Below are 27,628 nucleotides of genomic sequence, written 5' to 3'. Positions count from 1 at the left end.
TTGGAACCCAACTCAGCCCAATGCTGCATCTTAAGCGGCGCCTAGGGCTAGAGTTAGGTTTACGCCTAGGGTTAGGGTTCCGAAAACCACAAAGCCCAGAGCTCCAAGGACACTGACAATGCGAAAGGAATGAGAGGGGGAGCGCGGTACTGCCCTAACACACCAGCCTCAGTGGCTTCCTCTTTGGAACCTGACTCAGCCCAATGCTGTGTCTTAGGTTGTGCCTAGGACTAGGGTTAGGGTTACGCCTAGGGTTAGGGTTCGTAAAACCACAAAGCCCAGAGCTCCACGGACACTGACAATGCAAAAGGAATGCCAAGGGGAGCGCGGTACTGCCCCAATACACCAGCCTCAGTGACTTCCACTTTGGAACCAAACTCAGCCCAATGCTGCGTCTTAAGCGGCGCCTAGGGCTAGGTTTAGGTTTACGCCTAGGGTTAGGGTTCCGAAAACCACAAAGCCCAGAGCTCCAAGGACACTGACAATGCAAAAGGAATGACAGGGGGAGCGCGGTACTGCCCCAACACACCAGCCTCAGTGACTTCCTCATTGGAGCCACACTCAGCCCAATGCTGTGTCTTAGACTCTGCCCAGGGCCAGAGTTAGTGTTACGCCTCGGACTAGGGTTCAGAAAACCACAAAGCCCAGAGCTCCAGGGACACTGACAATGCGAAAGCAATGGCAAGCGGAGCGCGGTACTGCCCTAACATACCAGCCTCAGTGACTTCCACTTTGGAACCCAACTCAGCCCAATGCTGCGTCTTAAGCGGCGCCTAGGGCTAGAGTGAGGGTTACGCCTAGGGTTAGGGTTCAGAAAACCACAAAGCCCAGAGCTCCAGGGACACTGACAATGCAAAAGGCGTGCCAAGGGGAGCGCAGTACTGCCCCAACATACCAGCCTCAGTGGCTTCCTCATTGGAGCCACACTCAGCCCAATGATTTCTATTAGGCTGCGCCCAGGGCCAGAGTTAGTGTTACGCCTAGGGTTAGGGTTCAGAAAACCACAAAGTCCAGAGCTCCAAGGACACTGACAATGCAAAAGGAATGCCAAGCGGAGTGTGGTACTGCCCCACATTTGCATCTTCAATGGCCTCCTCATTGGAACCCAACTCAGCCCAATGATTTCTATTAGGCTGCGCCCAGGGCCAGAGTTAGTGTTACGCCTAGGGTTAGGGTTCAGAAAACCACAAAGCCAAGAGCTCCAGGGACACTGACAATGCAAAAGGAATGCCAAGCGGAGTGTGGTACTGCCCCACATTTGCATCTTCAATGGCCTCCTCATTGGAACCCAACTCAGCCCAATGCTCTTTCTTAGGCTGAGCCTAAAGCTAAGGTTACGGTTACGCCTAGGGTTAGGGTTCCGAAAACCACAAAGCCCAGAGCTCCAGGGACACTGACAATGCGAAAGTAATGTCAAGAGGAGTGCGGTACTGCCCCAACATACCAGCCTCACTGGCTTCCTCATTGGAGCCACACTCAGCCCAATGCTGTTGCTTAGGCTGCGCCTAGGGCTAGGGTTAGGGTTACGCCTAGGGTTAGGGTTCAGAAAAGCACAAAGCCTAGAGCTCCACGGACACTGACAATGCGAAAGGCATGCCATGGGGAGCGCGGTACTGCCCCACAATTGCATCTTCAATGGCCTCGTCATCGGAACCAAACTCAGCCCAAAGCTCTTTCTTAGGCTGCACCTTGGACTAGGGTTAGGGTTAGGACTAGGGTTAGGGTTCAGAAAACCACAAAGCCCAGAGCTCCACGGACACTGACAATGCGGAAGGAATGCCAAGGGGAGCGCGGTACTGCCCCACAATTGCATCTTCAATGGCCTCGTCATCGGAACCAAACTCAGCCCAAAGCTCTTTCTTAGGCTGCACCTTGGACTAGGGTTAGGGTTAGGACTAGGGTTAGGGTTCAGAAAACCACAAAGCCCAGAGCTCCACGGACACTGACAATGCGGAAGGAATGCCAAGGGGAGCGCGGTACTGCCCCAACACACCAGCCTCAGTGACTTCCACTTTGGAACGAAACTCAGCCCAATGCGGTGTCTTAGGCTGTGCCCAGTGTAAGAGTTAGTGTTACGCCTAGGGTTAGGGTTCCGAAAACCACAAAGTCCAGAGCTCCAGGGACACTGACAATGCGAAAGCAATTGCAAGCGGAGCGCAGTACTGCCCCAACACACCAGCCTCAGTGACTTCCTCTTTGGAACCCAACTCAGCCCAATGCTCTGTCTTAGGCTGCGCCTAGGGCTCGGGTTAGGGTTACGCCTAGGGTTAGGGTTCAGAAAACGATAATGCCTAGAGTTCCACGGACACTGACAATGCGAAAGGAATGCCAAGCAGAGGGCGGTACTGCCACAAAATTGGGTCCTCAATGGCCTCCTCACTGGAACCCAACTCAGCCCAAAGCTGTTGCTTAGCCTGTGCCTAGGGCTAGGGTTAGGGTTACACCTAGGTTTAGGGTTCAGAAAACCACAAAGCCCAGAGCTCCAGGGACACTGACAATGCAAAAGGAATGCCAAGGGGAACGCGGTACTGCCCCAACACACCAGCCTCAGTGGCTTCCTCATTGGAACCCGACTCATCCCAATGCTCTTTCTTAGGTTGCGACTCTGGTCAGGGTTAGGGTTAGGCCTAGGGTTAGGGTTCCGAAAACCACAAAAGCCAGAGCTCCAGGGATAGCGACAATGCAAAAGGCGTGCCAAGGGGAGCGGGGTACTGCCCCAACACACCAGCCTCAGTGGCTTCCTCTTTGGAACCTGACTCAGCCCAATGCTGTGTCTTAGGCTGTGCCTAGGGCTATGGTTAGGGTTACGCCTAGGGTTAGGGTTCAGAAAACCACAAAGCCCAGAGCTCCAGGGACACTGACAATGCGAAATGCATGTCATGGGGAGCGCGGTACTGCCCCACAATTGCATCTTCAATGGCCTCGTCATCGGAACCAAACTCAGCCCAAAGCTCTTTCTTAGGCCGCACCTCGGACTAGAGTTAGGGTTCGGCCTAGGGTTAGGGTTCAGAAAACCACAAAGCCCAGACCGCCAGGGACACTGACAATGCGGAAGGAATGCCAAGGGGAGCGCGGTACTGCCCCAATACACCAGCCTCAGTGGCTTCCTCTTTGGAACCTGACTCAGCCCAATGCTGTGTCTTAGGCTGTGCCTAGGGCTATGGTTAGGGTTACGCCTAGGGTTAGGGTTCGTAAAACCACAAAGCCCAGAGCACCAGGGACACGGACAATGCGAAAGGCGTGCCAAGGGGAGCGCAGTACTGCTCCAAAATTGGGTCCTCAATGGCCTCCTCACTGGAACCCAACTCAGCCCAATGATTTCTCTTAGGCTGTGCCTAGGGCTAGGGTTAGGGTTACGCCTAGGGTTAGGGTTCAGAAAACTACAAAGCCAAGAGCTCCACGGACACTGACAATGCAAAAGGCGTGCCAAGGGGAGCGCGGTACTGTCCCAACACACCAGCCTCAGTGGCTTCCTCATTAGAACCCAACTCAACCCAGTGCGGTGTCTTAGGCTGCGCCCAGTGCCAGAGATAGTGTTACGCCTAGCGTTAGGGTTGAGAAAACCACAAAGCCCAGAGCTCCAGGGACACTGACAATGCAAAAGGCGTGCCAAGGGGAGCGCAGTACTGCCCCAACATACCAGCCTCAGTGGCTTCCTCATTGGAGCCACACTCAGCCCAATGATTTCTATTAGGCTGCGCCCAGGGCCAGAGTTAGTGTTACGCCTAGGGTTAGGGTTCAGAAAACCACAAAGTCCAGAGCTCCAAGGACACTGACAATGCAAAAGGAATGCCAAGCGGAGTGTGGTACTGCCCCACATTTGCATCTTCAATGGCCTCCTCATTGGAACCCAACTCAGCCCAATGCTCTTTCTTAGGCTGAGCCTAGGGCTAGGGTTAGGGTTACGCCTAGGGTTAGGGTTCAGAAAACCACAAAGCCAAGAGCTCCAAGGACACTGCCAATGCAAAATGAATGCCAAGGGGAGCGCGGTACTGCCCCAACACACCAGCCTCAGTGGCTTCCTCATTGGAACCCAACTCAGCCCAATGCTCTTTCTTAGGCTGAGCCTAGGGCTAGGGTTAGGGTTACGCCTAGGGTTAGGGTTCCGAAAACCACAAAGCCCAGAGCTCCACGGACACTGACAATGCAAAAGGAATGCCAGGGGGAGCACGGTACTGCTCCAAAATTGGGTCCTCAATGGCCTCCTCATTGGAACCCAACTCAGCCCAACGCTGTGTCTTAGGCTGCGCCTAGGGCTCGGGTTAGGGTTACGCCTAGGGTTAGGGTTCAGAAAACGATAATGCCTAGAGTTCCACGGACACTGACAATGCGAAAGGAATGCCAAGCAGAGGGCGGTACTGCCACAAAATTGGGTCCTCAATGGCCTCCTCACTGGAACCCAACTCAGCCCAATGCTGTTGCGTAGCCTGTGCCTAGGGCTAGGGTTAGGGTTACGCCTAGGGTTAGGGTTCAGAAAACCACAAAGCCCAGACCTCCAGGGACACTGACAATGCAAAAGGAATGCCAAGGGGAATGCGGTACTGCCCCAACACACCAGCCTCAGTGGCTTCCTCATTGGAACCTGACTCAGCCCAATGCTCTTTCTTAGGTTGCGACTCTGGTCAGGGTTAGGGTTACCCCTCGGGTTAGGGTTCAGAAAACCACAAAAGCCAGAGCTCCAAGGATAGCGACAATGCAAAAGGCGTGCCAAGGGGAGCGCAGTACTGCCCCAACACACCAGCCTCAGTGGCTTCCTCTTTGGAACCTGACTCAGCCAAATGCTGTGTCTTAGGCTGTGCCTAGGCCTATGGTTAGGGTTACGCCTAGTGTTAGGGTTCGTAAAACCACAAAGCCCAGAGCTCCAGGGACACTGACAATGCAGAAGGCGTGCCAAGGGGAGCGCAGTACTGCCCCAACATACTAGCCTCAGTGGCTTCCTCATTGGAGCCACACTCAGCCCAATGATTTCTATTAGGCTGCGCCTAGGGCCAGAGTTAGTGTTACGCCTAGGGTTAGGTTTCCGAAAACCACAAAGTCCAGAGCTCCAAGGACACTGCCAATGCAAAATGAATGCCAAGGGGAGCGCGGTACTGCCCCAACACACCAGCCTCAGTGGTTTCCTCATTGGAACCCAACTCAGCCCAATGCTCTGTTTTAGGCTGCGCCTAGGGCTAGGGTTAGGGTTACGCCTAGGGTTAGGGTTGAGAAAACCACAAAGCCCAGAGCTCCAGGGACACTGACAATGCAAAAGGAATGCCAAGCGGAGTGTGGTACTGCCCCACATTTGCATCTTCAATGGCCTCCTCATTGGAACCCGACTCAACCCAATGCGATGTCTTAGGCTGAGCCTAGGGCTAGGGTTAGGGTTACGCCTAGGGTTAGGGTTCCGAAAACCACAAAGCCCAGAGCTCCAGGGACACTGACAATGCAAAAGGAATGCCAGGGGGAGCACGATACTGCTCCAAATTTGGGTCCTCAACGGCCTCGTCATTGGAACCCAACTCAGCCCAACGCTGTGTCTTAGGCTGCGCCTAGGGCTAGGGTTAGGGTTAGGCCTAGGGTTAGGGTTCAGAAAACCACAAAGCCCAGAGCTCCACGGACACTGACAATGCAAAAGGAATGACAGGGGGAGCGGGGTACTGCCCCAACACACCAGCCTCAGTGACTTCCACTTTGGAACCAAACTCAGCCCAAAGCTCTTTCTTAGGCTGCACCTCAGACTAGGGTTAGGGTTAGGCCTAGGGTTAGGGTTCCGAAAACCACAAAGCCCAGAGCTCCACGGACACTGACAATGCAAAAGGCGTGCCAAGGGGAGCGCAGTACTGCTCCAAAATTGGGACCTCAATGGCCTCATCATTGGAACCCAACTCAGCCCAACGCTGTGTCTTAGGCTGTGCCTAGGGCTAGGGTTAGGGTTACGCCTAGGGTTAGGGTTCAGAAAACTACAGAACCCAGAGCTCCACGGACACTGACAATGCAAAAGGCGTGCCAAGGGGAGCGCGGTACTGCCCCAACACACCAGCCTCAGTGGCTTCCTCTTTGGAACCCGACTCAACCCAGTGCGGTGTCTTAGGCTGCGCCCAGTGCCAGAGATAGTGTTTCGCCTAGGGTTAGGGTTCAGAAAACCACAAAGTCCAGAGCTCCAAGGACACTGCCAATGCAAAATGAATGCCAAGGGGAGCGCGGTACTGCCCCAACACACCAGCCTCAGTGGCTTCCTCATTGGAACCCAACTCAGCCCAATGCTCTGTTTTAGGCTGAGCCTGGGCTAGGGTTAGGGTTACACCTAGGGTTAGGGTTCCGAAAACCACAAAGCCCAGAGCTCCAGGGACACTGACAATGCAAAAGGAATGCCAGGGGGAGCGCGATACTGCTCCAAATTTGGGTCCTCAACGGCCTCATCATTGGAACCCAACTCAGCCCAACGCTGTGTCTTAGGCTGCGCCTAGGGCTAGGGTTAGGGTTACGCCTAGGGTTAGGGTTCAGAAAACCACAAAGTCCAGAGCTCCACGGACACTGACAATGCAAAAGGCGTGCCAAGGGGAGCGCGGTACTGCCCCAACATACCAGCCTCAGTGGCTTCCTCATTGGAGCCACACTCAGCCCAATGATTTCTATTAGGCTGCGCCCAGGGCCAGAGTTAGTGTTACGCCTAGGGTTAGGGTTCAGAAAACCACAAAGTCCAGAGCTCCAAGGACACTGCCAATGCAAAATGAATGCCAAGGGGAGCGCGGTACTGCCCCAACACACCAGCCTCAGTGGCTTCCTCATTGGAACCAAACTCAGACCAGTGCTCTTTCTTAGGCTGAGCCTAGGGCTAGGGTTACGGTTACGCCTAGGGTTAGGGTTCAGAAAACCACAAAGCCCAGACCTCCAGGGACACTGACACTGCGAAAGTAATGTTAAGAGGAGTGCGGTACTGCCCCAACATACCAGCCTCAGTGGCTTCCTCATTGGAACCTGACTCAGCCCAATGCAGTTGCTTAGGCTGCGCCTAGGGCTAGGGTTAGGGTTACGCCTAGGGTTAGGGTTCCGAAAACCACAAAGCCCAGAGCTCCAGGGACACTGACAATGCAAAAGCAATGGCAAGCGGAGCGCAGTACTGCCCCAACACACCAGCCTCAGTGACTTCCTCTTTGGAACCTGACTCAGCCCAATGCTCTGTCTTAGGCTGCGCCTAGGGCTCGGGTTAGGGTTACGCCTAGGGTTAGGGTTCAGAAAACGATAATGCCTAGAGTTCCACGGACACTGACAATGCGAAAGGAATGCCAAGCAGAGGGCGGTACTGCCACAAAATTGGGTCCTCAATGGCCTCCTCACTGGAACCCAACTCAGCCCAATGCTGTTGCTTAGCCTGCGCCTAGGGCTAGGGTTAGGGTTAGGCCTAGGGTTAGGGTTGAGAAAACCACAAAGCCCAGACCTCCAGGGACACTGACAATGCAAAAGGAATGCCAAGGGGAACGCGGTACTGCCCCAACACACCAGCCTCAGTGGCTTCCTCATTGGAACCCGACTCAGCCCAATGCTCTTTCTTAGGTTGCGACTCTGGTCAGGGTTAGGGTTAAGCCTCGGGTTAGGGTTCCGAAAACCACAAAAGCCAGAGCTCCAGGGATAGCGACAATGCAAAAGGAATGCCAAGGGGAGCGCGGTACTGCCCCAACATACCAGCCTCACTGGCTTCCTCTTTGGAACCTGACTCAGCCCAATGCTGTGTCTTAGGTTGTGCCTAGGCCTATGGTTAGGGTTACGCCTAGGGTTAGGGTTCAGAAAACCACAAAGCCCAGAGCTCCAGGGACACTGACAATGTGAAAGGCATGCCATGGGGAGCGCGGTACTGCCCCACAATTGCATCTTCAATGGCCTCGTCATCGGAACCAAACTCAGCCCAAAGCTCTTTCTTAGGCTGCACCTCGGACTAGGGTTAGGGTTAGGCCTAGGGTTAGGGTTCAGAAAACCACAAAGCCCAGACCTCCAGGGACACTGACAATGCGGAAGGAATGCCAAGGGGAGCGCGGTACTGCCCCAATACACCAGCCTCAGTGGCTTCCTCATTGGAACCTGACTCAGCCCAATGCTCTTTCTTAGGTTGCGACTCTGGTCAGGGTTAGGGTTAAGCCTCGGGTTAGGGTTCCGAAAACCACAAAAGCCAGAGCTCCAGGGATAGCGACAATGCAAAAGGAATGCCAAGGGGAATGCGGTACTGCCCCAACACACCAGCCTCAGTGGCTTCCTCATTGGAACCTGACTCAGCCCAATGCTCTTTCTTAGGTTGCGACTCTGGTCAGGGTTAGGGTTACCCCTCGGGTTAGGGTTCAGAAAACCACAAAAGCCAGAGCTCCAAGGATAGCGACAATGCAAAAGGCGTGCCAAGGGGAGCGCAGTACTGCCCCAACACACCAGCCTCAGTGGCTTCCTCTTTGGAACCTGACTCAGCCAAATGCTGTGTCTTAGGCTGTGCCTAGGCCTATGGTTAGGGTTACGCCTAGTGTTAGGGTTCGTAAAACCACAAAGCCCAGAGCTCCAGGGACACTGACAATGCAGAAGGCGTGCCAAGGGGAGCGCAGTACTGCCCCAACATACTAGCCTCAGTGGCTTCCTCATTGGAGCCACACTCAGCCCAATGATTTCTATTAGGCTGCGCCTAGGGCCAGAGTTAGTGTTACGCCTAGGGTTAGGTTTCCGAAAACCACAAAGTCCAGAGCTCCAAGGACACTGCCAATGCAAAATGAATGCCAAGGGGAGCGCGGTACTGCCCCAACACACCAGCCTCAGTGGTTTCCTCATTGGAACCCAACTCAGCCCAATGCTCTGTTTTAGGCTGCGCCTAGGGCTAGGGTTAGGGTTACGCCTAGGGTTAGGGTTGAGAAAACCACAAAGCCCAGAGCTCCAGGGACACTGACAATGCAAAAGGAATGCCAAGCGGAGTGTGGTACTGCCCCACATTTGCATCTTCAATGGCCTCCTCATTGGAACCCGACTCAACCCAATGCGATGTCTTAGGCTGAGCCTAGGGCTAGGGTTAGGGTTACGCCTAGGGTTAGGGTTCCGAAAACCACAAAGCCCAGAGCTCCAGGGACACTGACAATGCAAAAGGAATGCCAGGGGGAGCACGATACTGCTCCAAATTTGGGTCCTCAACGGCCTCGTCATTGGAACCCAACTCAGCCCAACGCTGTGTCTTAGGCTGCGCCTAGGGCTAGGGTTAGGGTTAGGCCTAGGGTTAGGGTTCAGAAAACCACAAAGCCCAGAGCTCCACGGACACTGACAATGCAAAAGGAATGACAGGGGGAGCGGGGTACTGCCCCAACACACCAGCCTCAGTGACTTCCACTTTGGAACCAAACTCAGCCCAAAGCTCTTTCTTAGGCTGCACCTCAGACTAGGGTTAGGGTTAGGCCTAGGGTTAGGGTTCCGAAAACCACAAAGCCCAGAGCTCCACGGACACTGACAATGCAAAAGGCGTGCCAAGGGGAGCGCAGTACTGCTCCAAAATTGGGACCTCAATGGCCTCATCATTGGAACCCAACTCAGCCCAACGCTGTGTCTTAGGCTGTGCCTAGGGCTAGGGTTAGGGTTACGCCTAGGGTTAGGGTTCAGAAAACTACAGAACCCAGAGCTCCACGGACACTGACAATGCAAAAGGCGTGCCAAGGGGAGCGCGGTACTGCCCCAACACACCAGCCTCAGTGGCTTCCTCTTTGGAACCCGACTCAACCCAGTGCGGTGTCTTAGGCTGCGCCCAGTGCCAGAGATAGTGTTTCGCCTAGGGTTAGGGTTCAGAAAACCACAAAGTCCAGAGCTCCAAGGACACTGCCAATGCAAAATGAATGCCAAGGGGAGCGCGGTACTGCCCCAACACACCAGCCTCAGTGGCTTCCTCATTGGAACCCAACTCAGCCCAATGCTCTGTTTTAGGCTGAGCCTGGGCTAGGGTTAGGGTTACACCTAGGGTTAGGGTTCCGAAAACCACAAAGCCCAGAGCTCCAGGGACACTGACAATGCAAAAGGAATGCCAGGGGGAGCGCGATACTGCTCCAAATTTGGGTCCTCAACGGCCTCATCATTGGAACCCAACTCAGCCCAACGCTGTGTCTTAGGCTGCGCCTAGGGCTAGGGTTAGGGTTACGCCTAGGGTTAGGGTTCAGAAAACCACAAAGTCCAGAGCTCCACGGACACTGACAATGCAAAAGGCGTGCCAAGGGGAGCGCGGTACTGCCCCAACATACCAGCCTCAGTGGCTTCCTCATTGGAGCCACACTCAGCCCAATGATTTCTATTAGGCTGCGCCCAGGGCCAGAGTTAGTGTTACGCCTAGGGTTAGGGTTCAGAAAACCACAAAGTCCAGAGCTCCAAGGACACTGCCAATGCAAAATGAATGCCAAGGGGAGCGCGGTACTGCCCCAACACACCAGCCTCAGTGGCTTCCTCATTGGAACCAAACTCAGACCAGTGCTCTTTCTTAGGCTGAGCCTAGGGCTAGGGTTACGGTTACGCCTAGGGTTAGGGTTCAGAAAACCACAAAGCCCAGACCTCCAGGGACACTGACACTGCGAAAGTAATGTTAAGAGGAGTGCGGTACTGCCCCAACATACCAGCCTCAGTAGCTTCCTCATTGGAACCTGACTCAGCCCAATGCAGTTGCTTAGGCTGCGCCTAGGGCTAGGGTTAGGGTTACGCCTAGGGTTAGGGTTCCGAAAACCACAAAGCCCAGAGCTCCAGGGACACTGACAATGCAAAAGCAATGGCAAGCGGAGCGCAGTACTGCCCCAACACACCAGCCTCAGTGACTTCCTCTTTGGAACCTGACTCAGCCCAATGCTCTGTCTTAGGCTGCGCCTAGGGCTCGGGTTAGGGTTACGCCTAGGGTTAGGGTTCAGAAAACGATAATGCCTAGAGTTCCACGGACACTGACAATGCGAAAGGAATGCCAAGCAGAGGGCGGTACTGCCACAAAATTGGGTCCTCAATGGCCTCCTCACTGGAACCCAACTCAGCCCAATGCTGTTGCTTAGCCTGCGCCTAGGGCTAGGGTTAGGGTTAGGCCTAGGGTTAGGGTTGAGAAAACCACAAAGCCCAGACCTCCAGGGACACTGACAATGCAAAAGGAATGCCAAGGGGAACGCGGTACTGCCCCAACACACCAGCCTCAGTGGCTTCCTCATTGGAACCCGACTCAGCCCAATGCTCTTTCTTAGGTTGCGACTCTGGTCAGGGTTAGGGTTAAGCCTCGGGTTAGGGTTCCGAAAACCACAAAAGCCAGAGCTCCAGGGATAGCGACAATGCAAAAGGAATGCCAAGGGGAGCGCGGTACTGCCCCAACATACCAGCCTCACTGGCTTCCTCTTTGGAACCTGACTCAGCCCAATGCTGTGTCTTAGGTTGTGCCTAGGCCTATGGTTAGGGTTACGCCTAGGGTTAGGGTTCAGAAAACCACAAAGCCCAGAGCTCCAGGGACACTGACAATGTGAAAGGCATGCCATGGGGAGCGCGGTACTGCCCCACAATTGCATCTTCAATGGCCTCGTCATCGGAACCAAACTCAGCCCAAAGCTCTTTCTTAGGCTGCACCTCGGACTAGGGTTAGGGTTAGGCCTAGGGTTAGGGTTCAGAAAACCACAAAGCCCAGACCTCCAGGGACACTGACAATGCGGAAGGAATGCCAAGGGGAGCGCGGTACTGCCCCAATACACCAGCCTCAGTGACTTCCACTTTGGAACCCAACTCAGCCCAATGCTGCGTCTTAAGCGGCGCCTAGGGCTAGAGTTAGATTTACGCCTAGGGTTAGGGTTCCGAAAACCACAAAGTCCAGAGCTCCAAGGACACTGACAATGCAAAATGAATGCCAAGCAGAGCGCGGTACTACCCCAACACACCAGCCTCAGTGGCTTCCTCATTGGAACCCAACTCAGCCCAATGCTCTGTTTTAGGCTGAGCCTAGGGCTAGGGTTAGGGTTAGGCCTAGGGTTAGGGTTCAGAAAACCACAAAGCCCAGAGCTCCACGGACACTGACAATGCAAAAGGCGTGCCAAGGGGAGCGCGGTACTGTCCCAACACACCAGCCTCAGTGGCTTCCTCATTAGAACCCAACTCAACCCAGTGCGGTGTCTTAGGCTGCGCCCAGTGCCAGAGATAGTGTTACGCCTAGCGTTAGGGTTGAGAAAACCACAAAGCCCAGAGCTCCAGGGACACTGACAATGCAAAAGGCGTGCCAAGGGGAGCGCAGTACTGCCCCAACATACCAGCCTCAGTGGCTTCCTCATTGGAGCCACACTCAGCCCAATGATTTCTATTAGGCTGCGCCCAGGGCCAGAGTTAGTGTTACGCCTAGGGTTAGGGTTCAGAAAACCACAAAGTCCAGAGCTCCAAGGACACTGACAATGCAAAAGGAATGCCAAGCGGAGTGTGGTACTGCCCCACATTTGCATCTTCAATGGCCTCCTCATTGGAACCCAACTCAGCCCAATGCTCTTTCTTAGGCTGAGCCTAGGGCTAGGGTTAGGGTTACGCCTAGGGTTAGGGTTCAGAAAACCACAAAGTCCAGAGCTCCAAGGACACTGCCAATGCAAAATGAATGCCAAGGGGAGCGCGGTACTGCCCCAACACACCAGCCTCAGTGGCTTCCTCATTGGAACCCAACTCAGCCCAATGCTCTTTCTTAGGCTGAGCCTAGGGCTAGGGTTAGGGTTACGCCTAGGGTTAGGGTTCCGAAAACCACAAAGCCCAGAGCTCCACGGACACTGACAATGCAAAAGGAATGCCAGGGGGAGCACGGTACTGCTCCAAAATTGGGTCCTCAATGGCCTCCTCATTGGAACCCAACTCAGCCCAACGCTGTGTCTTAGGCTGCGCCTAGGGCTCGGGTTAGGGTTACGCCTAGGGTTAGGGTTCAGAAAACGATAATGCCTAGAGTTCCACGGACACTGACAATGCGAAAGGAATGCCAAGCAGAGGGCGGTACTGCCACAAAATTGGGTCCTCAATGGCCTCCTCACTGGAACCCAACTCAGCCCAATGCTGTTGCGTAGCCTGTGCCTAGGGCTAGGGTTAGGGTTACGCCTAGGGTTAGGGTTCAGAAAACCACAAAGCCCAGACCTCCAGGGACACTGACAATGCAAAAGGAATGCCAAGGGGAATGCGGTACTGCCCCAACACACCAGCCTCAGTGGCTTCCTCATTGGAACCTGACTCAGCCCAATGCTCTTTCTTAGGTTGCGACTCTGGTCAGGGTTAGGGTTACCCCTCGGGTTAGGGTTCAGAAAACCACAAAAGCCAGAGCTCCAAGGATAGCGACAATGCAAAAGGCGTGCCAAGGGGAGCGCAGTACTGCCCCAACACACCAGCCTCAGTGGCTTCCTCTTTGGAACCTGACTCAGCCAAATGCTGTGTCTTAGGCTGTGCCTAGGCCTATGGTTAGGGTTACGCCTAGTGTTAGGGTTCGTAAAACCACAAAGCCCAGAGCTCCAGGGACACTGACAATGCAGAAGGCGTGCCAAGGGGAGCGCAGTACTGCCCCAACATACTAGCCTCAGTGGCTTCCTCATTGGAGCCACACTCAGCCCAATGATTTCTATTAGGCTGCGCCTAGGGCCAGAGTTAGTGTTACGCCTAGGGTTAGGTTTCCGAAAACCACAAAGTCCAGAGCTCCAAGGACACTGCCAATGCAAAATGAATGCCAAGGGGAGCGCGGTACTGCCCCAACACACCAGCCTCAGTGGTTTCCTCATTGGAACCCAACTCAGCCCAATGCTCTGTTTTAGGCTGCGCCTAGGGCTAGGGTTAGGGTTACGCCTAGGGTTAGGGTTGAGAAAACCACAAAGCCCAGAGCTCCAGGGACACTGACAATGCAAAAGGAATGCCAAGCGGAGTGTGGTACTGCCCCACATTTGCATCTTCAATGGCCTCCTCATTGGAACCCGACTCAACCCAATGCGATGTCTTAGGCTGAGCCTAGGGCTAGGGTTAGGGTTACGCCTAGGGTTAGGGTTCCGAAAACCACAAAGCCCAGAGCTCCAGGGACACTGACAATGCAAAAGGAATGCCAGGGGGAGCACGATACTGCTCCAAATTTGGGTCCTCAACGGCCTCGTCATTGGAACCCAACTCAGCCCAACGCTGTGTCTTAGGCTGCGCCTAGGGCTAGGGTTAGGGTTAGGCCTAGGGTTAGGGTTCAGAAAACCACAAAGCCCAGAGCTTTACGGACACTGACAATGCAAAAGGAATGACAGGGGGAGCGGGGTACTGCCCCAACACACCAGCCTCAGTGACTTCCACTTTGGAACCAAACTCAGCCCAAAGCTCTTTCTTAGGCTGCACCTCAGACTAGGGTTAGGGTTAGGCCTAGGGTTAGGGTTCCGAAAACCACAAAGCCCAGAGCTCCACGGACACTGACAATGCAAAAGGCGTGCCAAGGGGAGCGCAGTACTGCTCCAAAATTGGGACCTCAATGGCCTCATCATTGGAACCCAACTCAGCCCAACGCTGTGTCTTAGGCTGTGCCTAGGGCTAGGGTTAGGGTTACGCCTAGGGTTAGGGTTCAGAAAACTACAGAACCCAGAGCTCCACGGACACTGACAATGCAAAAGGCGTGCCAAGGGGAGCGCGGTACTGCCCCAACACACCAGCCTCAGTGGCTTCCTCTTTGGAACCCGACTCAACCCAGTGCGGTGTCTTAGGCTGCGCCCAGTGCCAGAGATAGTGTTTCGCCTAGGGTTAGGGTTCAGAAAACCACAAAGTCCAGAGCTCCAAGGACACTGCCAATGCAAAATGAATGCCAAGGGGAGCGCGGTACTGCCCCAACACACCAGCCTCAGTGGCTTCCTCATTGGAACCCAACTCTGCCCAATGCTCTGTTTTAGGCTGAGCCTGGGCTAGGGTTAGGGTTACACCTAGGGTTAGGGTTCCGAAAACCACAAAGCCCAGAGCTCCAGGGACACTGACAATGCAAAAGGAATGCCAGGGGGAGCGCGATACTGCTCCAAATTTGGGTCCTCAACGGCCTCATCATTGGAACCCAACTCAGCCCAACGCTGTGTCTTAGGCTGCGCCTAGGGCTAGGGTTAGGGTTACGCCTAGGGTTAGGGTTCAGAAAACCACAAAGTCCAGAGCTCCACGGACACTGACAATGCAAAAGGCGTGCCAAGGGGAGCGCGGTACTGCCCCAACATACCAGCCTCAGTGGCTTCCTCATTGGAGCCACACTCAGCCCAATGATTTCTATTAGGCTGCGCCCAGGGCCAGAGTTAGTGTTACGCCTAGGGTTAGGGTTCAGAAAACCACAAAGTCCAGAGCTCCAAGGACACTGCCAATGCAAAATGAATGCCAAGGGGAGCGCGGTACTGCCCCAACACACCAGCCTCAGTGGCTTCCTCATTGGAACCAAACTCAGACCAGTGCTCTTTCTTAGGCTGAGCCTAGGACTAGGGTTAGGGTTACGCCTAGGGTTAGGGTTCCGAAAACCACAAAGCCCAGAGCTCCAGGGACACTGACACTGCGAAAGTAATGTTAAGAGGAGTGCGGTACTGCCCCAACATACCAGCCTCAGTGGCTTCCTCATTGGAACCTGACTCAGCCCAATGCAGTTGCTTAGGCTGCGCCTAGGGCTAGGGTTAGGGTTACGCCTAGGGTTAGGGTTCCGAAAACCACAAAGCCCAGAGCTCCAGGGACACTGACAATGCGAAAGCAATGGCAAGCGGAGCGCAGTACTGCCCCAACACACCAGCCTCAGTGACTTCCTCTTTGGAACCTGACTCAGCCCAATGCTCTGTCTTAGGCTGCGCCTAGGGCTCGGGTTAGGGTTACGCCTAGGGTTAGGGTTCAGAAAACGATAATGCCTAGAGTTCCACGGACACTGACAATGCGAAAGGAATGCCAAGCAGAGGGCGGTACTGCCACAAAATTGGGTCCTCAATGGCCTCCTCACTGGAACCCAACTCAGCCCAATGCTGTTGCTTAGCCTGCGCCTAGGGCTAGGGTTAGGGTTAGGCCTAGGGTTAGGGTTGAGAAAACCACAAAGCCCAGACCTCCAGGGACACTGACAATGCAAAAGGAATGCCAAGGGGAACGCGGTACTGCCCCAACACACCAGCCTCAGTGGCTTCCTCATTGGAACCCGACTCAGCCCAATGCTCTTTCTTAGGTTGCGACTCTGGTCAGGGTTAGGGTTAAGCCTCGGGTTAGGGTTCCGAAAACCACAAAAGCCAGAGCTCCAGGGATAGCGACAATGCAAAAGGAATGCCAAGGGGAGCGCGGTACTGCCCCAACATACCAGCCTCACTGGCTTCCTCTTTGGAACCTGACTCAGCCCAATGCTGTGTCTTAGGTTGTGCCTAGGCCTATGGTTAGGGTTACGCCTAGGGTTAGGGTTCAGAAAACCACAAAGCCCAGAGCTCCAGGGACACTGACAATGCGAAAGGCATGCCATGGGGAGCGCGGTACTGCCCCACAATTGCATCTTCAATGGCCTCGTCATCGGAACCAAACTCAGCCCAAAGCTCTTTCTTAGGCTGCACCTCGGACTAGGGTTAGGGTTAGGCCTAGGGTTAGGGTTCAGAAAACCACAAAGCCCAGACCTCCAGGGACACTGACAATGCGGAAGGAATGCCAAGGGGAGCGCGGTACTGCCCCAATACACCAGCCTCAGTGACTTCCACTTTGGAACCCAACTCAGCCCAATGCTGCGTCTTAAGCGGCGCCTAGGGCTAGAGTTAGATTTACGCCTAGGGTTAGGGTTCCGAAAACCACAAAGTCCAGAGCTCCAAGGACACTGACAATGCAAAATGAATGCCAAGCAGAGCGCGGTACTACCCCAACACACCAGCCTCAGTGGCTTCCTCATTGGAACCCAACTCAGCCCAATGCTCTGTTTTAGGCTGAGCCTAGGGCTAGGGTTAGGGTTAGGCCTAGGGTTAGGGTTCAGAAAACCACAAAGCCCAGAGCTCCACGGACACTGACAATGCAAAAGGCGTGCCAAGGGGAGCACAGTACTGCTCCAAAATTGGGTCCTCAATGGCCTCCTCATTGGAACCCAACTCAGCCCAACGCTGTGTCTTAGGCTGTGCCTAGGGCTAGGGTTAGGGTTACGCCTAGGGTTAGGGTTCAGAAAACTACAAAACCCAGAGCTCCACAGACACTGACAATGCAAAAGGCGTGCCAAGGGGAGCGCGGTACTGCCCCAACACACCAGCCTCAGTGGCTTCCTCTTTGGAACCCGACTCAACCCAGTGCGGTGTCTTAGGCTGCGCCCAGTGCCAGAGATAGTGTTTCGCCTAGGGTTAGGGTCGAGAAAACCACAAAGTCCAGAGCTCCAGGGACACTGACAATGCAGAAGGCGTGCCAAGGGGAGCGCAGTACTGCCCCAACATACCAGCCTCAGTGGCTTCCTCATTGGAGCCACACTCAGCCCAATGATTTCTATTAGGCTGCGCCCAGGGCCAGAGTTAGTGTTACGCCTAGGGTTAGGGTTCCGAAAACCACAAAGTCCAGAGCTCCAAGGACACTGACAATGCAAAATGAATGCCAAGAGGAGCGCGGTACTACCCCAACACACCAGCCTCAGTGGCTTCCTCATTGGAACCCAACTCAGCCCAATGCTCTGTTTTAGGCTGAGCCTAGGGCTAGGGTTAGGGTTACGCCTAGGGTTAGGGTTCAGAAAACCACAAAGCCCAGAGCTCCACGGACACTGACAATGCAAAAGGAATGACAGGGGGAGCGCGGTACTGCCCCAACACACCAGCCTCAGTGACTTCCTCTTTGGAACCCAACTCAGCCCAATGCTGTTGCTTAGGCTGCGCCTAGGGCTAGGGTTAGGGTTACGCCTAGGGTTAGGGTTCAGAAAACCACAAAGCCCAGAGCTCCAGGGACACTGACAATGCGAAAGCAATGGCAAGCGGAGCGCGGTACTGCCCAAAAAAAAACCAGCCTCAGTGAGTTCCTCATTGGAACCTGACTCAGCCCAATGCTCTGTCTTAGGCTGCGCCTAGGGCTCGGGTTAGGGTTACGCCTAGAGTTCGGGTTCAGAAAACGATAATGCCTAGAGTTCCACGGACACTGATAATGCAAAAGGAATGCCAAGCAGAGGGCGGTACTGCCACAAAATTGGGTCCTCAATGGCCTCCTCACTGGAACCCAACTCAGCCCAATGCTGTTGTTTAGCCTGTGCCTAGGGCTAGGGTTAGGGTTACGCCTAGGGTTAGGGTTGAGAAAACCACAAAGCCCAGACCTCCAGGGACACTGACAATGCAAAAGGAATGCCAAGGGGAGCGCGGTACTGCCCCAACACACCAGCCTCAGTGGCTTCCTCATTGGAACCCGACTCAGCCCAATGCTCTTTCTTAGGTTGCGACTCTGGTCAGGGTTAGGGTTACGCCTCAGGTTAGGGTTCAGAAAACCACAAAAGCCAGAGCTCCAAGGATAGCGACAATGCAAAAGGCGTGCCAAGGGGAGCGGGGTACTGCCCCAACACACCAGCCTCAGTGGCTTCCTCTTTGGAACCTGACTCAGCCCAATGCTGTGTCTTAGGCTGTGCCTAGCGCTATGGTTAGGGTTACGCCTAGGGTTAGGGTTCGTAAAACCACAAAGCCCAGAGCTCCACAGACAGTGACAATGCGAAAGGCATGCCATGGGGAGCGCGGTACTGCCCCACAATTGCATCTTCAATGGCCTCGTCATCGGAACCAAACTCAGCCCAAAGCTCTTTCTTAGGCTGCACCTCGGACTAGGGTTAGGGTTAGGCCTAGGGTTAGGGTTCAGAAAACCACAAAGCCCAGAGCTCCAAGGACACTGACAATGCGGAAGGAATAACAGGGGGAGCGCGGTACTGCCCCAACACACCAGCCTCAGTGACTTCCTCATTGGAGCCAAACTCAACCCAATGCTGTGTCTTAGACTCTGCCCGGGGCCAGAGTTAGTGTTACATCTCGGACTAGGGTTCAGAAAACCACAAAGCCCAGAGCTCCACGGACACTGACAATGCAAAAGGAATGCCAGGGGGAGCACGGTACTGCCCCAACACACCAGCCTCAGTGACTTCCTCATTGGAACCTGACTCAGCCCAAAACTCTTTCTTAGGCTGCACCTCAGACTAGGGCTAGGGTTAGGCCTAGGGTTAGGGTTCCGAAAACCACAAAGCCCAGAGCTCCACGGACACTGACAATGCAAAAGGCGTGCCAAGGGGAGCGCGGTACTGCCCCAACACACCAGCCTCAGTGGCTTCCTCATTGGAACCCAACTCAACCCAGTGCGGTGTCTTTGGCTGCGCTCAGTGCCAGAGTTAGTGTTTCACCTAGGGTTAGGGTTGAGAAAGCCACAAAGCCCAGAGCTCCAGGGACACTGACAATGCAGAAGGCGTGCCAAGGGGAGCGCAGTACTGCCCCAACATACCAGCCTCAGTGGCTTCCTCATTGGAGCCACACTCAGCCCAATGATTTCTATTAGGCTGCGCCCAGGGCCAGAGTTAGTGTTTCGCCTAGGGTTAGGGTTCAGAAAACCACAAAGTCCAGAGCTCCAAGGACACTGCCAATGCAAAATGAATGCCAAGGGGAGCGCGGTACTGCCCCAACACACCAGCCTCAGTGGCTTCCTCATTGGAACCCAACTCAACCCAGTGCGGTGTCTTAGTCTGCGCCCAGTGCCAGAGATAGTGTTTCGCCTAGGGTTAGGGTTGAGAAAACCACAAAGCCCAGAGCTCCAGGGACACTGACAATGCAGAAGGCGTGCCAAGGGGAGCGCAGTACTGCCCCAACATACTAGCCTCAGTGGCTTCCTCATTGGAGCCACACTCAGCCCAATGATTTCTATTAGGCTGCGCCTAGGGCCAGAGTTAGTGTTACGCCTAGGGTTAGGGTTCCGAAAACCACAAAGTCCAGAGCTCCAAGGACACTGACAATGCAAAATGAATGCCAAGGGGAGCGCGGTACTGCCCCAACACACCAGCCTCAGTGGTTTCCTCATTGGAACCCAACTCAGCCCAATGCTCTGTTTTAGGCTGCGCCTAGGGCTAGGGTTAGGGTTACGCCTAGGGTTAGGGTTGAGAAAACCACAAAGCCCAGAGCTCCAGGGACACTGACAATGCAAAAGGAATGCCAAGCGGAGTGTGGTACTGCCCCACATTTGCATCTTCAATGGCCTCCTCATTGGAACCCGACTCAACCCAATGCGATGTCTTAGGCTGAGCCTAGGGCTAGGGTTAGGGTTACGCCTAGGGTTAGGGTTCCGAAAACCACAAAGCCCAGAGCTCCAGGGACACTGACAATGCAAAAGGAATGCCAGGGGGAGCACGATACTGCTCCAAATTTGGGTCCTCAACGGCCTCGTCATTGGAACCCAACTCAGCCCAACGCTGTGTCTTAGGCTGCGCCTAGGGCTAGGGTTAGGGTTAGGCCTAGGGTTAGGGTTCAGAAAACCACAAAGCCCAGAGCTCCACGGACACTGACAATGCAAAAGGAATGACAGGGGGAGCGGGGTACTGCCCCAACACACCAGCCTCAGTGACTTCCTCTTTGGAACCTGACTCAGCCCAAAGCTCTTTCTTAGGCTGCACCTCAGACTAGGGTTAGGGTTAGGCCTAGGGTTAGGGTTCCGAAAACCACAAAGCCCAGAGCTCCACGGACACTGACAATGCAAAAGGCGTGCCAAGGGGAGCGCAGTACTGCTCCAAAATTGGGACCTCAATGGCCTCATCATTGGAACCCAACTCAGCCCAACGCTGTGTCTTAGGCTGTGCCTAGGGCTAGGGTTAGGGTTACGCCTAGGGTTAGGGTTCAGAAAACTACAGAACCCAGAGCTCCACGGACACTGACAATGCAAAAGGCGTGCCAAGGGGAGTACGGTACTGCCCCAACACACCAGCCTCAGTGGCTTCCTCTTTGGAACCCGACTCAACCCAGTGCGGTGTCTTAGGCTGCGCCCAGTGCCAGAGATAGTGTTTCGCCTAGGGTTAGGGTTCAGAAAACCACAAAGTCCAGAGATCCAAGGACACTGCCAATGCAAAATGAATGCCAAGGGGAGCGCGGTACTGCCCCAACACACCAGCCTCAGTGGCTTCCTCATTGGAACCCAACTCTGCCCAATGCTCTGTTTTAGGCTGAGCCTGGGCTAGGGTTAGGGTTACACCTAGGGTTAGGGTTCCGAAAACCACAAAGCCCAGAGCTCCAGGGACACTGACAATGCAAAAGGAATGCCAGGGGGAGCGCGATACTGCTCCAAATTTGGGTCCTCAACGGCCTCATCATTGGAACCCAACTCAGCCCAACGCTGTGTCTTAGGCTGCGCCTAGGGCTAGGGTTAGGGTTACGCCTAGGGTTAGGGTTCAGAAAACCACAAAGTCCAGAGCTCCAAGGACACTGACAATGCAAAATGAATGCCAAGGGGAGCGCGGTACTGCCCCAACACACCAGCCTCAGTGGCTTCCTCATTGGAACCAAACTCAGACCAGTGCTCTTTCTTAGGCTGAGCCTAGGGCTAGGGTTAGGGTTACGCCTAGGGTTAGGGTTCAGAAAACCACAAAGCCCAGAGCTCCAGGGACACTGACAATGCAAAAGGAATGTCAAGAGGAGTGCAGTACTGCCCCAACATACCAGCCTCAGTGGCTTCCTCATTGGAGCCACACTCAGCCCAATGATTTCTATTAGGCTGCGCCCAGGGCCAGAGTTAGTGTAACGCCTAGGGTTAGGGTTCAGAAAACCACAAAGTCCAGAGCTCCAAGGACACTGACAATGCAAAAGGAATGCCAAGCGGAGTGTGGTACTGCCCCACATTTGCATCTTCAATGGCCTCCTCATTGGAACCCAACTCAGCCCAATGCTCTTTCTTAGGCTGAGCCTAGGGCTAGGGTTAGGGTTACGCCTAGGGTTAGGGTTCAGAAAACCACAAAGCCCAGACCTCCAGGGACACTGACACTGCGAAAGTAATGTTAAGAGGAGTGCGGTACTGCCCCAACATACCAGCCTCAGTGGCTTCCTCATTGGAACCTGACTCAGCCCAATGCAGTTGCTTAGGCTGCGCCTAGGGCTAGGGTTAGGGTTACGCCTAGGGTTAGGGTTCCGAAAACCACAAAGCCCAGAGCTCCAGGGACACTGACAATGCAAAAGCAATGGCAAGCTGAGCACGGTACTGCCCCAACACACCACCCTCAGTGAGTTCCTCTTTGGAACCCGACACAGCCCAATGCTCTTTCTTAGGCCGCGCCTAGGGCTAGGGTTAGGGCTACGCCTCGGGTTAGGGTTCCGAAAACCACAAAGCCCAGAGCTCCAGGGACACTGACAATGCGAAAGCAATGGCAAGCGGAGCGCAGTACTGCCCCAACACACCAGCCTCAGTGACTTCCTCTTTGGAACCTGACTCAGCCCAATGCTCTGTCTTAGGCTGCGCCTAGGGCTCGGGTTAGGGTTACGCCTAGGGTTAGGGTTCAGAAAACGATAATGCCTAGAGTTCCACGGACACTGACAATGCGAAAGGAATGCCAAGCAGAGGGCGGTACTGCCACAAAATTGGGTCCTCAATGGCCTCCTCACTGGAACCCAACTCAGCCCAATGCTGTTGCTTAGCCTGCGCCTAGGGCTAGGGTTAGGGTTACGCCTAGGGTTAGGGTTGAGAAAACCACAAAGCCCAGACCTCCAGGGACACTGACAATGCAAAAGGAATGCCAAGGGGAACGCGGTACTGCCCCAACACACCAGCCTCAGTGGCTTCCTCTTTGGAACCTGACTCAGCCCAATGCTGTGTCTTAGGCTGTGCCTAGGGCTATGGTTAGGGTTACGCCTAGGGTTAGGGTTCGTAAAACCACAAAGCCCAGAGCTCCACAGACACTGACAATGCGAAAGGCATGCCATGGGGAGCGCGGTACTGCCCCACAATTGCATCTTCAATGGCCTCGTCATCGGAACCAAACTCAGCCCAAAGCTCTTTCTTAGGCTGCACCTCGGACTAGGGTTAGGGTTATGCCTAGGGTTAGGGTTCAGAAAACCACAAAGCCCAGACCTCCAGGGACACTGACAATGCGGAAGGAATGCCAAGGGGAGCGCGGTACTGCCCCAATACACCAGCCTCAGTGACTTCCACTTTGGAACCCAACTCAGCCCAATGCTGCATCTTAAGCGGCGCCTAGGGCTAGAGTTAGGTTTACGCCTAGGGTTAGGGTTCCGAAAACCACAAAGCCCAGAGCTCCAAGGACACTGACAATGCGAAAGGAATGAGAGGGGGAGCGCGGTACTGCCCTAACACACCAGCCTCAGTGGCTTCCTCTTTGGAACCTGACTCAGCCCAATGCTGTGTCTTAGGTTGTGCCTAGGACTAGGGTTAGGGTTACGCCTAGGGTTAGGGTTCGTAAAACCACAAAGCCCAGAGCTCCACGGACACTGACAATGCAAAAGGAATGCCAAGGGGAGCGCGGTACTGCCCCAATACACCAGCCTCAGTGACTTCCACTTTGGAACCAAACTCAGCCCAATGCTGCGTCTTAAGCGGCGCCTAGGGCTAGGTTTAGGTTTACGCCTAGGGTTAGGGTTCCGAAAACCACAAAGCCCAGAGCTCCAAGGACACTGACAATGCAAAAGGAATGACAGGGGGAGCGCGGTACTGCCCCAACACACCAGCCTCAGTGACTTCCTCATTGGAGCCACACTCAGCCCAATGCTGTGTCTTAGACTCTGCCCAGGGCCAGAGTTAGTGTTACGCCTCGGACTAGGGTTCAGAAAACCACAAAGCCCAGAGCTCCAGGGACACTGACAATGCGAAAGCAATGGCAAGCGGAGCGCGGTACTGCCCTAACATACCAGCCTCAGTGACTTCCACTTTGGAACCCAACTCAGCCCAATGCTGCGTCTTAAGCGGCGCCTAGGGCTAGAGTGAGGGTTACGCCTAGGGTTAGGGTTCAGAAAACCACAAAGCCCAGAGCTCCAGGGACACTGACAATGCAAAAGGCGTGCCAAGGGGAGCGCAGTACTGCCCCAACATACCAGCCTCAGTGGCTTCCTCATTGGAGCCACACTCAGCCCAATGATTTCTATTAGGCTGCGCCCAGGGCCAGAGTTAGTGTTACGCCTAGGGTTAGGGTTCAGAAAACCACAAAGTCCAGAGCTCCAAGGACACTGACAATGCAAAAGGAATGCCAAGCGGAGTGTGGTACTGCCCCACATTTGCATCTTCAATGGCCTCCTCATTGGAACCCAACTCAGCCCAATGATTTCTATTAGGCTGCGCCCAGGGCCAGAGTTAGTGTTACGCCTAGGGTTAGGGTTCAGAAAACCACAAAGCCAAGAGCTCCAGGGACACTGACAATGCAAAAGGAATGCCAAGCGGAGTGTGGTACTGCCCCACATTTGCATCTTCAATGGCCTCCTCATTGGAACCCAACTCAGCCCAATGCTCTTTCTTAGGCTGAGCCTAAAGCTAAGGTTAGGGTTACGCCTAGGGTTAGGGTTCCGAAAACCACAAAGCCCAGAGCTCCAGGGACACTGACAATGCGAAAGTAATGTCAAGAGGAGTGCGGTACTGCCCCAACATACCAGCCTCACTGGCTTCCTCATTGGAGCCACACTCAGCCCAATGCTGTTGCTTAGGCTGCGCCTAGGGCTAGGGTTAGGGTTACGCCTAGGGTTAGGGTTCAGAAAAGCACAAAGCCTAGAGCTCCACGGACACTGACAATGCGAAAGGCATGCCATGGGGAGCGCGGTACTGCCCCACAATTGCATCTTCAATGGCCTCGTCATCGGAACCAAACTCAGCCCAAAGCTCTTTCTTAGGCTGCACCTTGGACTAGGGTTAGGGTTAGGACTAGGGTTAGGGTTCAGAAAACCACAAAGCCCAGAGCTCCACGGACACTGACAATGCGGAAGGAATGCCAAGGGGAGCGCGGTACTGCCCCAACACACCAGCCTCAGTGACTTCCACTTTGGAACGAAACTCAGCCCAATGCGGTGTCTTAGGCTGTGCCCATTGTAAGAGTTAGTGTTACGCCTAGGGTTAGGGTTCCGAAAACCACAAAGTCCAGAGCTCCAGGGACACTGACAATGCGAAAGCAATTGCAAGCGGAGCGCAGTACTGCCCCAACACACCAGCCTCAGTGACTTCCTCTTTGGAACCTGACTCAGCCCAATGCTCTGTCTTAGGCTGCGCCTAGGGCTCGGGTTAGGGTTACGCCTAGGGTTAGGGTTCAGAAAACGATAATGCCTAGAGTTCCACGGACACTGACAATGCGAAAGGAATGCCAAGCAGAGGGCGGTACTGCCACAAAATTGGGTCCTCAATGGCCTCCTCACTGGAACCCAACTCAGCCCAAAGCTGTTGCTTAGCCTGTGCCTAGGGCTAGGGTTAGGGTTACACCTAGGTTTAGGGTTCAGAAAACCACAAAGCCCAGAGCTCCAGGGACACTGACAATGCAAAAGGAATGCCAAGGGGAACGCGGTACTGCCCCAACACACCAGCCTCAGTGGCTTCCTCATTGGAACCCGACTCAGCCCAATGCTCTTTCTTAGGTTGCGACTCTGGTCAGGGTTAGGGTTAGGCCTAGGGTTAGGGTTCCGAAAACCACAAAAGCCAGAGCTCCAGGGATAGCGACAATGCAAAAGGCGTGCCAAGGGGAGCGGGGTACTGCCCCAACACACCAGCCTCAGTGGCTTCCTCTTTGGAACCTGACTCAGCCCAATGCTGTGTCTTAGGCTGTGCCTAGGGCTATGGTTAGGGTTACGCCTAGGGTTAGGGTTCAGAAAACCACAAAGCCCAGAGCTCCAGGGACACTGACAATGCGAAATGCATGTCATGGGGAGCGCGGTACTGCCCCACAATTGCATCTTCAATGGCCTCGTCATCGGAACCAAACTCAGCCCAAAGCTCTTTCTTAGGCCGCACCTCGGACTAGAGTTAGGGTTCGGCCTAGGGTTAGGGTTCAGAAAACCACAAAGCCCAGACCGCCAGGGACACTGACAATGCGGAAGGAATGCCAAGGGGAGCGCGGTACTGCCCCAATACACCAGCCTCAGTGGCTTCCTCTTTGGAACCTGACTCAGCCCAATGCTGTGTCTTAGGCTGTGCCTAGGGCTATGGTTAGGGTTACGCCTAGGGTTAGGGTTCGTAAAACCACAAAGCCCAGAGCACCAGGGACACGGACAATGCGAAAGGCGTGCCAAGGGGAGCGCAGTACTGCTCCAAAATTGGGTCCTCAATGGCCTCCTCACTGGAACCCAACTCAGCCCAATGATTTCTCTTAGGCTGTGCCTAGGGCTAGGGTTAGGGTTACGCCTAGGGTTAGGGTTCAGAAAACTACAAAGCCAAGAGCTCCACGGACACTGACAATGCAAAAGGCGTGCCAAGGGGAGCGCGGTACTGTCCCAACACACCAGCCTCAGTGGCTTCCTCATTAGAACCCAACTCAACCCAGTGCGGTGTCTTAGGCTGCGCCCAGTGCCAGAGATAGTGTTACGCCTAGCGTTAGGGTTGAGAAAACCACAAAGCCCAGAGCTCCAGGGACACTGACAATGCAAAAGGCGTGCCAAGGGGAGCGCAGTACTGCCCCAACATACCAGCCTCAGTGGCTTCCTCATTGGAGCCACACTCAGCCCAATGATTTCTATTAGGCTGCGCCCAGGGCCAGAGTTAGTGTTACGCCTAGGGTTAGGGTTCAGAAAACCACAAAGTCCAGAGCTCCAAGGACACTGACAATGCAAAAGGAATGCCAAGCGGAGTGTGGTACTGCCCCACATTTGCATCTTCAATGGCCTCCTCATTGGAACCCAACTCAGCCCAATGCTCTTTCTTAGGCTGAGCCTAGGGCTAGGGTTAGGGTTACGCCTAGGGTTAGGGTTCAGAAAACCACAAAGCCAAGAGCTCCAAGGACACTGACAATGCAAAATGAATGCCAAGGGGAGCGCGGTACTGCCCCAACACACCAGCCTCAGTGGCTTCCTCATTGGAACCCAACTCAGCCCAATGCTCTTTCTTAGGCTGAGCCTAGGGCTAGGGTTAGGGTTACGCCTAGGGTTAGGGTTCCGAAAACCACAAAGCCCAGAGCTCCACGGACACTGACAATGCAAAAGGAATGCCAGGGGGAGCACGGTACTGCTCCAAAATTGGGTCCTCAATGGCCTCCTCATTGGAACCCAACTCAGCCCAACGCTGTGTCTTAGGCTGCGCCTAGGGCTCGGGTTAGGGTTACGCCTAGGGTTAGGGTTCAGAAAACGATAATGCCTAGAGTTCCACGGACACTGACAATGCGAAAGGAATGCCAAGCAGAGGGCGGTACTGCCACAAAATTGGGTCCTCAATGGCCTCCTCACTGGAACCCAACTCAGCCCAATGCTGTTGCGTAGCCTGTGCCTAGGGCTAGGGTTAGGGTTACGCCTAGGGTTAGGGTTCAGAAAACCACAAAGCCCAGACCTCCAGGGACACTGACAATGCAAAAGGAATGCCAAGGGGAATGCGGTACTGCCCCAACACACCAGCCTCAGTGGCTTCCTCATTGGAACCTGACTCAGCCCAATGCTCTTTCTTAGGTTGCGACTCTGGTCAGGGTTAGGGTTACCCCTCGGGTTAGGGTTCAGAAAACCACAAAAGCCAGAGCTCCAAGGATAGCGACAATGCAAAAGGCGTGCCAAGGGGAGCGCAGTACTGCCCCAACACACCAGCCTCAGTGGCTTCC

The sequence above is a fragment of the Coloeus monedula genome (assembly GCF_965178545.1).
Source record: "Coloeus monedula genome assembly, chromosome: 3".
NCBI classification, from domain to species: Eukaryota; Metazoa; Chordata; class Aves; order Passeriformes; family Corvidae; genus Coloeus; species Coloeus monedula.
Note: the sequence above shows the minus strand (reverse complement) of the source record.